This window comes from Macaca thibetana, chromosome 10 (genome assembly GCF_024542745.1).
Source record: "Macaca thibetana thibetana isolate TM-01 chromosome 10, ASM2454274v1, whole genome shotgun sequence".
NCBI classification, from domain to species: Eukaryota; Metazoa; Chordata; class Mammalia; order Primates; family Cercopithecidae; genus Macaca; species Macaca thibetana.
Window position 1 is genome coordinate 28,154,005 of NC_065587.1, and position 13,729 is coordinate 28,167,733.

The following is a 13,729-nucleotide window of genomic DNA, read 5'->3' on the forward strand; positions in this document are numbered from 1 at the left end:
GCACTTATGTCCTGATTCCTACAGAAACAGCTTCTGGTGGAGGCCAGCAGAGTCCTTTAAAGTAAACTATTCTTAAAGCCCAAACTCACACTTATTAGAGGGGAAAACGCACACTAATGGAAGGAATTTCTATTGTTCACTATTCATGGGCAACGGTGCCAATCTCTCTATTATTTTTAAAAGGTTAATTTTTTTCTTCTTAGAGACATAGAAAACATCTTACTTACTAATTATAATGCAAGTTTCTTACTGAGGAATTCAGATTTTGCATTTAGTTTTTTCAGGTCATTTTAGAGATAATTCCATGTTTGGATTAGGGTCGACAAAACAAGAGAGATGACATGTGCCAGAACAAACTTTCAAAACGGCCTCTGCACAGACTCAAACAAGAAGCTCTGCCCCATTTTCTCCTAAGGGCACACGTCCTTCAACCAGGAAATGTCGACTAAGAGATGTGACAGGGGACAGACAGGGCCTGTTTCACAGTGCATTTGGTGTCCTTTCTACCCTCATAAAGACTCCTGACAGCTTCCCCCGCCAAGGGACTGGCTGGGTGGTTTCCACTCACTGCTTTTTGACCAAGGATGGAAACCCCAACTGTAGATCTGACCCTGCCTTCTGTCTGTGGCCTTAGGGTGGGATGTGAAAGCCAAGAGATTATACAAATCTCCACAAAAAAGATTAAAAATATGTCATAAAAGATCTCTAAATGTTTTAATTTGTTTGAAGTTTAATTAAGGGCCATAAAATATATTCCCAAATACCACATGCTCTTTAAATAGTTATTAAGGTTCTGGTCTATTTAAGGAAATGCCACTTTTATGGGCACAGGGCAAGAAGCCAAGGGCTCTGATTCATCGCTCTGCTGACACATGCAAGCATCCACTTCCTCATGCCTATCTGAGCCACGCAGAGTGCTGTCCCCAGGTCCACACTCAGGCAGAGGTGGTCCTCACTGGTCCTCCAGCTTCACAAGGGCACTACACTGTTGAGCTGCAACCCGGTGCACTCAGAATGAAACCTGCTGGGGATCACAGCCCAGCCTCATGAGGTAAGAGTGAGTTACTCACAAAACCCTGGATCACAGCGCCCCCCCCCCCATACTATGGGGCAGAGTTTGGGAGCCTGAGTCAGGTGGGTGAGGTTCCTTTTCTGCATAGTATGGTGGGAGAAGACACAATGTCTGAAAGACAGTCAAAAAACCATCAAGGCTGTTGATTGATATCTCTGGGTAGTGGCAGTTAAACACAGGATGCCCTGGGAGTGATGAACAGGCACCTGCCTGGGGCCAGTGGTGCCTGCGAGGTAACCTGGCCAGGTCCTCTAGCTGCTGATCTAAGGGTGCTGCCCTGGGGACCAGAGTGCTCATCTCTTCCCTGAAGCAGGGCCAATCTCTGCTCCAGGTCAGGGGAGGGGAGAGAAGGGAAGGGGAGGGAAGGGGAAGGGGAGGAAAGGGGAAGAGGAAGCAGCACATTTTCAGGGAGAGTCTTGCCCGGCTCATCATGGAGCCCAGGTGTTGGTACTTACGTGGTAAAGAGGGAGCAAGAAGGGAGGCAGGGCAGGAGGCCGAGGTGCAGCTGGCAGCCTCTGGAGACAGGCCCTGCACATCTTTGCTCTTGATCTAATACAGACCCTTAATCCTCACTGTGCGCTAGAATCACTGCAGAGATTTTTGGGGTTTTCCTATGCTCGCCCCACGGCAGAGACGTTCACGCCGTGGTGTGGGCGAGTCAGGGCTGAATTTTCTTTACAGGTCCCCAGGTGATCCGAGTCCACAGCCAAGAGGAAGGCTCGCCATTTGAAAACCTGAAGGTAGGTGTTAAGTACAATGGGGTGGTACATCTAAAATGTGACATTGGTGAGTTTATGGTGATACCTACAAAGACACACCCAGCCTGGCTTGGAAACCACTCGTGAACCTTAGTGCTGGAAAATCAAGGGAGAGGAACAAGTGCCTGATAGAACTTTTCTGACCAAACCATAGTCAAGGCAGCTGAACAGCTGACAAAGGGGTTTCCCTGTAAAGAGGAAGCTTAATGAAGGAGTGACAGAATTACTGACCTCGTTATCAGAGGCAGTGACATCACAGAAAGAGGCAGCCAGTCCTGCTGCGAATGGACAGAACTCCACAGCTGAGGTGTTTCTGCCAAAAACATAATCAGGTCTACCCTCCAGCTCTGCCTACCAGTTTATACCACAGACAACAGCATCGGGAAGGAACCAACAGAATCTGAAATGTGGGTCACTCTATAGGATGCACAATCAATCCCGTTCCTTCAAAAAGAAACTGACAGGAAAAAAAAAGAAAATTTATGGACTGAAAGAGACCTAAAAGAGACATATTATCCAAATGCAATGTGAGAATCCTGTTTGGATCTTAATTCAAGCAAACTGATTATGACACAATGGGAGGAGTGAGCTCTAAGTGTGGGGTGACATTAAGTGGCTGGTGTTTGCTTCTGAATCCTCCTGGTGGGCGTGGTGACAACACCCTGTGCTGATGACTTGTCGCTAGGGGTATGTACAGGAGGGTTGTTTTACTATTCTAATGACTTTAGTGCATATTTGAAAATTTCCATTAAGAACAAACAAACATGAACTCGATCAACAAGAGAAAGACAGCCCAGTTGCCCAAACATAAAAATGAGCAAAGGACGTAAATAGAACATTTCCCCAAAGAAGATATACAAATAGCCAACAAGCACATGAGAAGGCTCAACACGGTTAGTCACTAAGGAAATGCAAATCAAAACCACAATGAGATGACACTTCACACCCATTAGGATGGCTATTATTTAAAAGAAAAGAAAAACGAGGTGAGGATGCAGATACTGGAATCCTTAGACATTGCTGGTGGGAATGGCAAACGATGCCGCTGCTGAGGAAGAGTTCGGCAGTTCCTCAGTAAGTTAAACAGAGTTAACACACGGCCCAGTAATCCCACTCCTCGTCTATACTTCAAAGAACTGAAAGCAGATGTTCAAACAAATACCTGTACAGGAACGTTCCCAGAAGCACTATTCACAAAACCCAAACGGTAGAAACAACCCAGATGCCCACCGATTGACAAATGAATAAATATGGTCTATCCATACAATGGAGTATTTTTTTGGCCATAAAAAGGAACGAAGTACAAAATATACGCTACAACGTGAATGAATCTTGAAACACTATGCTAAGTGAAAGTTAGACACAAAAGGCCACATATTGTATGATTCTATTTACATGAATATCCATAGTCAAATCCAGAGACAGAAAGTAGACAAGTGGTTGTCAAGTGCTGGGGAGGGGAAGGAGCTGACTGATGAATGGGTAGGCGGTTTCCATTTGGGGTGATCTAGTTTTGGAACTAGGTAGTGGTGATGAATACACATTGCAAATGCACTTAATGCTACTGAACTGTATGTTTAAAAATGATCAAATGGCAAATTTTTGTTATATGTTTTACTCAAATAAAAGAGGCTGCCAGATGTTCTGAAGTATAGTTTATGCCCAGTAACTCTATACACTAGGTGGATCTCATAAGCAACTAAATTATCCTGGAGTGTTTACTGAGAAGTTACATTAAAACTCAGATGATGCATGAGCATGGGTTCTATGAGAATTTATTATAGCTCTACTTTAAAAATTTAAAAATAGGTGTATTTCTTAAAAATAAACAGGCAGCTAAGGGTAGGAGGCAGGGTATTAGTCAGCTTGAAACTGAGCACCTCTGGTATGGCGAAACGAACCTGATATATGTCATCCTCTGTAAATGGCTAGTCCCGAGAAAGGGAAGCCATCCCTGATTCTGTGAGAGAAGCAGCCATATTTAACCACAACTACGTTGCCCATATGCTCAAAGTAGCAAGCACACTTCTCAGATATAGCTTCAACTATATTGAAGCTTCACAAAAACAAAATCTATAGTATAATATGTTTTGGATTTAATATGCTTTAACTTTTAGTCAAATGAACCTGTTTTGAGGGGACAGTTCAGAATAAATTGGTCAGCCAATGTCACCCTAAGAGATAGTGATTAATGTCCCCATAACCCCCTCCAGAGGGAGACGTTTCATGGAGAAGCACACAGGAATCATGATGTCTGCTTTCTGATAACTCAGGAAACTGCCACCAGGCAGAGATGGGTGTCAGGCAGGAGCCACTGGCTGGGTCACAGCTGATTGATGAACTCTGAGCATGTTGTGAGCAGTTTTATTAGCAGCTTGGGAAAGAATACTGTCTTTTCCCACAGATTTAGTTTAGCTTTGGCAGGGGTATTACTCACTAAAATGCAATCTCAACTGAAAAACACCCTCGCGGAAATCCTCAAGCAAGATCTGCCCTGGCGCGTGCTCTGAGGAATGGCTGGGTGAGGGAGGAAAGGAGGTAACGGCACAGAGTCGTGTCCTCATCCTAACCCCCAAAAGTTTTCCTCGCCTCTTTAGGGGAACTGGAGTGTTTGAGGAGAAAAAAAATAGGCCTTCCAAAACATCCAGGGGGGCCTTCTTTAATTTACCCTCACGACAAATGTCACCAATTGTGTCTTCACGCTCAAAGAGATGAATGTGGTGGAATCTGAGTGGTGTCACTAGCCATGACTTACAAAGAAACCCTGTTCAGATGCCTTCTCTGAGAAAGGCCTCTTTAGTTTATGCTAGAACCTTGTGGTTACAGGAAGAAGCTTCAAGGCTGACTCCTCAAGGCTGACTCCTCCTCCATTTTAAGTCCTTGGAAATTCTTTATACTGATTGGAAAGCCATGTCTCTGTAGATCACTGGAAAAGCAGAGTGGTGTCGCTGAAGTATCCTAGGTTTCAAAGTCCCATGGATCTGTGCTTTGACTGTTGGTGGCACTTCGTACTGCCTGTAGGACTGTGAGCACACCGTTTTTAACTTGTATGAGTCTCACTCTTCTCATATGCACAATGGAAAAAATAATGAATGAGGAAGATTTGACAAAATGACATCTGTAAGGCCCTCCAGTTGAAGCTCAACACATCCTGTCCTCTTCTCCCCCAATCCCTGCTCTTTGCCCCTGAGATGGTGTTGATTCCACTTTCTACGACACAAAAGTGTGAAACACAAGATTGTACCCTTGGCCCCAGGAGAGGCCTCTGAACACCAGAAGACAACTATGCTGGTTCCTGAGTCCCTTTCTCTAGTCAGTACCCCCAAATTTCAGGACATCTTACCATGTGCCAAAGATGAAGATTTGATGGCTCCGCGAGCAGCCACAGATAATTCTGTCACAGGGTCTCCAGGGTGTGGACTGCAATTTACTGCACTTATATGACTCTGCTTCTCTCTCTTAGGCTGCTCAGGGGTGAGCTTAATTTGACCAAGTGCTGAACGGTAAACTTGGCACACTCTTCAGGCAAACAAAGGTTTGCTGAATAACATACTGGTGTAAGAAAACTGCATCCAGAAGCAAACTCCAGAGAATTTAAAGAGAAAGAAGGCCGGGCGCAGTGGCTCAAGCCTGTAATCCCAGCACTTTGGGAGGCCGAGACGGGCGGATCACGAGGTCAGGAGATTGAGACCATCCTGGCTAACATGGTGAAACCCCGTCTCTACTAAAAAAAAATACAAAAAACTAGCCGGGCGTGGTGGTGGGCGCCTGTAGTCCCAGCTACTTGGGAGGCTGAGGCAGGAGAATGACATAAACCCGGGAGGCGGAGCTTGCAGTGAGCTGAGATCCGGCCACTGCACTCCAGCCTGGGCGACAGAGCGAGACTCCATCTCAAAAAAAAAAAAAAAAAAGAAAGAAAGAAAAAAACATGCTTCACTTCTAAAAATGAGGTCTGCTAAAATATATGAGGACACTTTAGAAAGCAGACAGGAAGGGCAAAGAATGTATCTGGACTCATTCAAATACTAATATTTGAAAAATATAACCTATAACAAAGGATATAGTACCAGACTGAGACTATAGTATTTTATTAATTTAACACAGAGCAAGATTTAGACCACTGCATTGATGGTGAAACCTTATGCACTTTCTGAATGCATCATTAGTCTCTTGGTACTGGTATTTCAGAGGAGTATCACCCACACACTTCACCCTCCAAGCACCTGACACAGGCTGAGACAGAATGGGAGCCTAGAAGGACAACTAGTCTTCCCTGGCACAACACTTCCTATTTCTGAAATCACAGGCAGTGCATTTAGTCTGACCTGGGACATCCAGGCCATCTGAGTATAGCAGTCTGGATGTGAAATGCACCATGGTCTTGCAGCAGCTTAGGAAGGAAATGATATCAGGAAAGAGATGCTCAATATAGTGTGCTCACCTTACGATGAACTTATTTTATTGCTTACAGCAGGAACTGAAGCATTCTTTTCAATCTGTCAGTGTATTAGTTTCTACACCTACTAGATACTGTTTTGGCAGAGGGAAAATGGCAAAACAACTAAAAAAGGTGCACACCTGTGGCACCACCCTCCTGTACTTCTCTCCAGAGCCCTCAACTCAGTGCTCAATGGTTTACTTACTTTTCCTTTAGCGCAATAAATAATGAAGGGAAACCACAAAATACTTTACTTTGGACCAAATATGGAAGAAAGTGACTGACAGGGCTGTCACCAGGACTCCAGAGAAGAGCCAGTGTTCAAGCAGAGCAGCCCTGCGTGGCACTTTACTCCTGACCCCATACTTATTTTTTGGGGTTTCATTTTACATACGAGTTGGTTACCAGCTTTTCTTGCTGTTGCCTTGGAATTAAAACACAGTAGGGTACAGCCAGATAAAGAGCATTGAGGACCCTGTGGAGGGACACAATGGCAGCAGAAGTACAGAGGCCACGTGAAACTCAATTTCTATGCAGTACAGTAAATGAGTGTTTTTAATCACAAACTGGAGTGTTGAAAAGGTTATTCCCTGGAAAAGGCATAATTTTAAAAGACCTGGAAATAATAATGTTTCAGAATTAATCTTGAAAAAGTTCTTTGAGGCGGGCTCACAAGGGGGTGGTGGCACAAAAAATTAGCCGGGCACGGTGGCGGGCGCCTGTCATTACCAGCACTTGGGAGGCTTGCGAGGCGGGTGGATTACCTGAGGTCAGGAGTTCGAGACCAGCCTGACCGGGGTGGATTACAGTTCGAGTGAAACTGGTGAAACTCTCTACTAAAAATACAAAAATTAGTTGGGTATGGTGGCAGACGCCTGTAATCCCAGCCACTCAGGAGGCTGAGGCAGGAGAATTGCTTGAACCTGGAAAGCGGAGGTTGCAGTCAGCCAATGCACTCCAGCCCGGGTAACAGAGTGAGACTCTGTCTCAAAAATGAAAAACGCAAAACAAAAAACAACAATAACAAAAAACCAGAAAGTTCTTCATGCTCTAGACTGCATTCTATTCCTCCTTGTATTTACCTCTCTGGTTGTGCACAGCAAGTGTTAAGTACGTATTTCATGACTGGTTTAGAGCATTAAAAGAAAATTTTCCACAAGTTTAGATGCCTAAAGGAGAGAACTAGCATTGCAAAGATGCATCTGTTGACAGTTCCCTGCAGGAGGTATAAACCCAAAGAATCACTCTGTCATTTGATACCCAAGGCCAAGAGCAGAATTGTGCCTTACTTGATGACTTGAGGTCTAACATCCAGCCCAAGAAGATCAAAGCCTTTTTTTTTTCATCCGTATTTTCTCTGGGCCAGGCGTGGTGGTTCACATCTGTAATCCCAGCACTTTGAGAGGCCAAGTGGGGGATGGACTGCTTGAGGCCAGGAGTTCAAGACCAGCCTGGCCAACATGGTGAAACCCTGTCTCTACTAAAAATACAAAAAAATTAGCCAGGCGTCGTGGCACATGCCTGTTGATCCCAGCTTCTTGGGAGGCTGAGGCACGAGAATTGCTTGAACCTGGGAGGCAGAGGTTCCAGTGAGCTGATACCACGCCACTGCACTCTAGCCTGGGCGACAGAGCAAGACTCTATCTCAAAAAAAGAAAAAAAAATTATTTTCTCTGAAGAGTACTGAGATAAAAAGTGTGGATCCCCAAATCCTTTCCTTTGCAATCCATGAAAATGTCTCTTAAACAAATCTGCTCTTCTTCCTCTGTCTTTTCTGGAGCAGCTGTCATTGACCCTGATGAAATATCCCTTCCTTGGAGAAGACATGTCCTCTTCCTTTCCCCTCAGTTCCTCTCTGGTATTTTGGGGCATCTAGTATGTGTCAGCGTGACCAGGCTGTTTTAAAGGTGCTCTTAAATCCTTCACTCTATCAAATGCAATCTTCCCAACTTAAGTCCACAGGGCAAAAAGTTCACCTCAATCTACACCTCACATCGTACTGGGAAATGAACTCAAAATGGAAGAGACCCAAATGTATAAAATTATACTTTCAGGAGAAAATCGTTGTGATCTTGGGTTATGCAAACATTTTTTATTTACAACACAAAAACATGTATGCTTCATAAAAGAAAAAATGTATAAATTGCATGTCATTAAAATTAAGAATTTCTGGACAGGTGCTATGGCTCATGCCTGTAATCCTAGTACTTTGTGAGGCTGAGGCAGGTGGATCACCTGAGCCCAGGAGTTTGATACCAGCCTGGGCAATATGACGAAACCCTATTTACAAAAATTCAGAAGTTAGCCAGGTGTGATTGTGCATGCCTGTAGTCTCAGCTACTTTGGAGGCTGAGGTAGGAGGGTTGATTGGGCCCAGGAGTTCAAGGCTGCAGTAAGTGATGACTGTACCACTGCACTCCAGCCTGGGTGACAGAGCAAGACCGTCTCAAAAAAATCCCTCAAAACAAAACAAAACAAAAACAAAGAAGATATATGGTGGCAAATAAGCATGTGGAAAGATGCTCAATATCATTAGTTATTAGGCAACTGCAAAATTAAAACCGTGAAACAGCACTACACATCTTTTGAATGTCTAGAGGCTGACCACACGGTCTTGGCAAGGATTTGAAGGACTAGAATTCCCCTTCACTGCTGGTGGTAAAGTGACAGGGTAGAGCCAGTCTGGAAGACTACACCTACCACATGATCCAGCAGCTAGTCCACTTTTCAGATGTCCATACGCATATGCAATGGACTGAATACTCCTATTTCCCCAAATTCTTATGTTGAAATCCGAACCCCCAATGTGATAATATAGGGAGTTGGGGTTCTTTGGGAGGTAATGAGGTCATGAGGGTAGTCTCCATGAATGGGATTAGTGTGCTTTTAAAAGGGACCCCAGACAGTTCTCTCATTCTCTTTATCTCTACCATGTGAAGACACAAGACGGCAGTCTGCAACCTGGAAGATGCCCTCATAACAATCCCACCATGCTGGCATCCTGATCTCAGACTTCCAATCTCTAGGCCTGTGAGAAATAAATATCTGTTGTTTATAAGCCACCCAGGCTATGGTACTTTGTTACAGTCGTCTGAACTAAGACACCAGACAAACACCTGCACGTGAATGTTCGTAGGAGTTTTACTTACAATAAGCAATAACTGGAAACAATCCAAATGTCCACCAGCAGCTGAATGGCTTAATAATTGTGGCATACCCAAAAAATGGACTAACACGCAGGGAAAAAAGGGAAATGAGCTACGGTTACACACAATGACATGAATGAATCTCAATGTGCTAAGTGAAAGGAGCCAGAACTCCCCTAAAATTGTACACACTACGATGATATTTATATAAAATTATAGTAAATACAAACAATATACAGCAACAGCAGATCAGTCACTGTGTGGGGATGGGGGATGTGGGGGAGAAGCAGGATGATGGGAGTACAAAGGGGCAAGAGGAAATGTTCATGGTGATGGTGTGTCTATCATGTGGTGATAGCTTTCACAGGTATATATATGTGACATATATGTATGTCAAAAGTTATCAAATTGTAAACTTTAAATATACACAATTTATTATATGTCAACTATACCTCAATACAACTATTTTTTTTTTTTTTTTTTGAGACGGAGTTTAGCTCTTTTTGCCCAGGTTGGAGTGCAATGGCGCGATCTCAGCTCACCACAACCTCCGCCTCCTGGGTTCAAGCGATTCTCCTGCCTCAGCCTCTAGAGTAGCTGGGATTACAGGCATGCGCCACCACGCCTGGCTAATTTTTGTATTTTTAGTAGAGACGGGGTTTCTCCATGTTGGTCAGGCTGGTCTTGAACTCCCGACCTCAGGTGATCCATCTGCCTCGGCCTCCCAAAGTGCTGGGATTACAGGCATAAGCCACCGCGCCCGGCCCTCAATACAACTATTAGAAAAAAGGAAGCCAGGCCGGGCACGGTGGCTCAAGCCTGTAATCCCAGCACTTTGGGAGACCGAGACGGGCGGATCACGAGGTCAGGAGATCGAGACCATCCTGGCTAACACAGTGAAACCCCGTCTCTACTAAAAAATACAAAAAACTAGCCGGGCGAGGTGGCGGGCGCCTGTAGTCCCGGCTACTTGGGAGGCTGAGGCAGGAGAATGGCGTGAACCCGGGAGGCGGAGCTTTCAGTGAGCTGAGATCCGGCCACAGCACTCCAGCCTGGGCGACAGAGCGAGACTCCGTCTCAAAAAAAAAAAAAGAAAGAAAAAAGGAAGCCCAGGGCCACAAACACAATTAGGTACCGCACCGTCTCTCTCTGTAGAGCTTTTTAACTGAATGTAGTACAGGTGTAAACCATGGCAGAACTGGATACAGTCCAGGCACAGTCCCAGGGACCCCGGTGAAAAGCTGATGTCTGATGGAAGATATCCTGGGTGGATGCTAACTGGCAGATAGTCATGTTGTATGTTCCAGGGTATAAGCTAAATCTTAGGTGAATCACTAGAAAGCACCACTGCTGCAAACACACCTGGCTTACATCATGTAGCATTCTTCCCCACACCAGCACTTAACCTCACCCTCACATTGCCTCATCTACCCAGATTCCCTCTCATTTGTGAGGCAACATTTAAAAAGCATCATAAGGTTCCTTCAGGTCCGTGTCACATTATTAGCTTCTCTAGTTACTTAAGAGATAACAGTCTCTGTGGCAGATTGGATTTTCCAAAAATGACCACAGCAGTATTTCTGGCCCCACATCCTCTTCAGAAGTCTGCTATGCCGCATCAAAAGGTGGCGCCTATTTCCTTCCCCTTGTAACTGCCCTGACAAACAGTATGGTAGAAGAGATGCTGCGTGGCTTCCAAGACTGTGTCATCAAAAGTGGGGTGGCTTATGCCTGTCTCTCTCTCTCTTGATAATTGTCCTTGGAATGTGGCCACCACATTTTGAGGAAGCGCAGGCCAAATATGGGAGAGGCTGCATAGATAGTGCTCTGGCCACAGGTCTAGTGAAAGTCTCCACCAACAGCCACCAGACCTGTGAGGGAGGGAGCCATGAGCTAGTTCCACCTCCAGTGGCACTGAGCTGAGTAGAGAGGAGATGAGATGAGATATCCCCACTAAGCCCCACCCAAACTGTAGACTCAGGATATAAATAGACGTCATTATGTTAAGCCATTAAGTTCTGGGTGGTGTTTACAGATAACCAGTCTCCTTTCATTGAATCTAAAGAGTGCATTCAGAAAGGAAACTAGTTTCTCTCTCCCCCGCCCTACGTTGTCTAATGGCTAATTACCCTTCCCATAATCATTTATCATGACGCAGCAACAGGGCATCTTTACAAATAACCTGCTTCTCAAATGGAGAGGTCACCATAAATTGCCAGAATGACCTCAGGCTAAACTCATTTGTGAAAATCCAGAGCAATCATGTATCTAATGAAATCAACCTGTTGAACTCCAACTTGTCTGTGGAGGCCACATCCTTATGTTGTCATCCCATCCAAAGTGGATGAAGCACAAGAAAACAATGATTTCTCATGATGCAAGAAGTCAAGAACTGTGCCTGTTGTTTGAGATGATATATAAAGATTATTTGACCCAGAGAATTTAATGATTCTGCTTTTAGCAAAATAATTAAGCAGCTCTTGAAAATGTTACTTATCTGATTTCTGTATCTCAGCATTACTCAAAATAAAAATACCTACTTATTGGAAGCTTACTGAAGAGTCTGGGACACTGCCGTGGAGGCTGGATAGCTCCGTGGAAAGAGCCAGCGGCTGGGAGCTTGGAGATCCAATTGTATGGTCTTAGGCAAGCATGGCCCCTTTCTGATTTGCAGATGTGAAATGGAAGCCCTAGGTTTGTGATTCCTAGGGGCTGTCTGAAGTCTGACTTCCTCTAACTTCTGAGAATGGGATGTGGGTGCTGATTCACATGAAGTACTTCACATTTTATCTAAGGAAATGCATCCTGAGACAATTATCTTAAAGCTAACCAAGAGCATTGGCAAACAAACCATTTTATTACATTCAGCAGGTTTTCTCCATGTCATTAGTGGGAGTTAAATGGAAAAAGAATGCAAGAAAAAGGAACAAAACCTTGAGCTAAAGGGAAGACAAACCTCTGGAGTTCCATTCAAACTGCTCAGGCCTGCCCACCTCCACCACCTCCAGTAGCTCATCTAGCTGGTGAAGTAACAAGAGGTACATCCAAGCTACTGCTGTTGCTGCCAACAGACCATGCCTCTGCCAGGGTGCCATTCCTAATTATCTTTTCAAATCCAAATGTACTGGTCCTGAATGCAGCTCTGAAAGATGCTCACAGTGAGGGAGTGAAATGAACATTTAAGGTCTGGTACTGTATGTGAGGCCTCCACTCCTTCCCCTGTTTAGGAAGATCTAATTCGTGTCAGCCAGGGGAGAGAAGCCTTGACTGAGTAGTCCCATCTACCACACACAAAATACACTGATCAAACTCATTTATGGTAATGGCACTTAGCAACTGATTTTAAAAATTACAGCCCTGAAATTTCTGGAAATAGATATTAATAGTAACTATCAAGATCATGTTTAAACAGAATGCAGTAAGTACACTGTGATTCTGGGAAAACTTTGTTTCCCAGCTGCTATGTTTGACATTAAAAGGAATGCCCTGAAAACAGGAAAGAGTTCCTTTACTTCACTGGGACAGAAAAGCCTTCACTTAACTTCTGCTGTGTGCAGTAAAGAACACAGGCCTGGCTGGGCAGGGTGGCTCACACCTGTAATCCCAGCACTTTGGGAGGCCAAGGCAGGCGGATCACGAGGTCAGGAGATCGAGACCATCCTTGCTAACAGGGTGAAACCCTGTCTCTACTAAAAATACAAAAAATTAGCCGGGTGTGGTGGCGGCACCTGTAGTCCCAGCTACTTGGGAGGCTGAGGCAGGAGAATCGCTTGAACCCAGGAGGCAGAGGTTGCAGTGAGCCTAGAAAGCTCCACTTCGGTCTGGGTGACAGAGCAAGACTCTGACTCAAAAAAAAAAAAAGCCAAACAAAAAAACCCCCAAAAAACACACACCCAAGAAGAGCCCTGAGATACAAGCTGTTTCTATTCCCTGGTGGCTCCAAGAAATGTGAAGCTCTTGGTCAACGGTTGAGCCTTCTGGATGAAGATATCTTGTCATCAGGAAAGAAAATGATTAGACTCCAGGAGTTTTTATTGCTTCACTGTGGAGAACTTATGAATAGACGCAGTCCACATAAAGAATGGGTGGGACGGCAAGGCTGGCCATTCTTGTTCCCCTTTGTTCAAGTATTTTTAACCCCTGGAACACAGTGATATTTACAAACAATAAGATCTTTCTGTATACTTAGTTTCCATGCAAGTGACAATGTAAAATGAAAAGATTTAGACTTTCAACCTAGATTTGATTCAGATCAAAAGTCTTATCTACTGCCAGCACCTTTTTTAATTTTTTAACTCTGGGAAGTCATTCCTAT

At 44.5% G+C, this 13,729-nt stretch overlaps 1 protein-coding gene and 1 long non-coding RNA gene across 8 annotated transcripts in view; one reads left to right on the forward strand and one right to left on the reverse strand.

The window, feature by feature from the left end:
* SPECC1L (sperm antigen with calponin homology and coiled-coil domains 1 like) overlaps positions 1-13,729 on the reverse strand; it is a 343,168-nt gene that overhangs the window by 13,911 nt on the left and 315,528 nt on the right. The gene's annotated exons all lie outside the window — the stretch shown is intronic.
* LOC126929796 (uncharacterized) lies at positions 909-9,658 on the forward strand. Its single transcript, XR_007717273.1, has 3 exons — positions 909-1,051; positions 1,754-1,812; positions 9,208-9,658. It is a non-coding gene; the product is annotated as an uncharacterized LOC126929796 (long non-coding RNA).